Below are 1335 nucleotides of genomic sequence, written 5' to 3' on the forward strand. Positions count from 1 at the left end.
ATATAGAGGAATGAGTGTATGAATTACTATGTAATGAGAGCACGGATACATTTCAGTCCTCAGGTTCTTACTGCCCTACATGGACCAGGAGGATTCTGTAAGGCCGTGTGGGGACAGGAAGCGACAGTTAGAGGAGGAGGCAGAGGAAGGGGCGGCCACTGAGTCAATCCATGGGCACGGTCCCACAGAAACTCCCTGTGTCCTGTCTACCCACCTCTTCAGGACCTCTGGGCAGGAAGGAGGAGGGGATGCCCAAGATAAGAATATGCACTTACCCCACCCCCCAAGAATGGAGGAGAGGCCATCTAAAGTTGGGGAGGGCTGAGGTGAAACAAAATCCAATTAGTCTTGGCCACCTCCCCAGCAAAGGGCTTGCAAAACTAGAATCCACCGTATGAAGGGAGGTTTGTTCAGAAAACCTTCTGCAGAGATCATAAAGCAGGACTCCAAACTCAAATACCCACAGGACCAGGCTAAGAATGCATGTGGTTAAAATAGCCGATTTGAGACAGTAAGGCACGGTGGGGACTGCGGCAAACCAGAGCAAGCACACGCCTCGGCTCCCATCTCTGCTTGCTAGCATGACCACACCTTCTGGGTTTCTAACATGACTTCGAAATCTGGATTTTATTAGAGATTTCCAAATTTGTAAATTTGGGAGATTGATTCCATTGGGGAGCAAGACAAGGAAAATGTGTCCTCGGCCCCCAGCTGGTGCTCTTTGGACAGGAGCATGCGAAGAATAGAAGACGAGAGAAAAACAGGGAGGACCCGGCTCGGAGGAAGAAACGTAAAATGCGAAGACAGAGAAATGAAACACAAGCATGGCCAAAGCCTCGAGGTGCAATGGGGAGATGCAGGAGAAGAGAGAGGCAGGAAAGAAAGATAAAGATCCTGAGGGTCTTGGGTGACCGTGACCCAAACGCAAGGTGAGAATGAGAACATGTCGGTGTTTCTCATGAGGATGACATAGTGAGCGCTTACTACATGCTGGGCGTGCATCTAAACATTCCATTTTCTACGTACTTATCTCTTTTCATCAGCAAAACAACTTTTGGAAGTCCTCTCATTAATCCTAATTTACAGAGGAGATCAACCGAGGCCCGGGGAGATGAAACAAATTGGCCGAGATCACCCAGCTAGTAATTGTCAGAACCAGAATCTTAAACCAAGGCTGTCTTGAGTCCATGGACTAAACCGCTATGTTCTCAAAGGGAAAAAAAAAAAAAAAAAAATCCGACCCTTTTTAAATTGAGCCATTTGTTATCTGTGGAGCATTCTGGAATGTGAGACAGTGCTAGGATACCTGTAATTTACTTTGAAATAAGCTCTTTT

At 47.0% G+C, this 1335-nt stretch overlaps 1 protein-coding gene across 1 annotated transcript in view; it reads right to left on the reverse strand.

Moving 5' to 3' along the window:
• Positions 1–1063, reverse strand: part of APLNR (apelin receptor) — a 3332-nt gene extending 2269 nt beyond the window's left edge. The window contains exon 1 of the mRNA XM_006905992.2: positions 1053–1063. The gene's annotated coding sequence lies outside the window, so the exon portion shown is untranslated. The remainder of the gene's footprint in view (positions 1–1052) is intronic.
• Between the last annotated feature and the right edge of the window lie 272 nt (positions 1064–1335).

Source organism: Pteropus alecto, unplaced genomic scaffold, assembly GCF_000325575.1.
Source record: "Pteropus alecto unplaced genomic scaffold, ASM32557v1 scaffold91, whole genome shotgun sequence".
In the NCBI taxonomy this organism is placed as follows: Eukaryota; Metazoa; Chordata; class Mammalia; order Chiroptera; family Pteropodidae; genus Pteropus; species Pteropus alecto.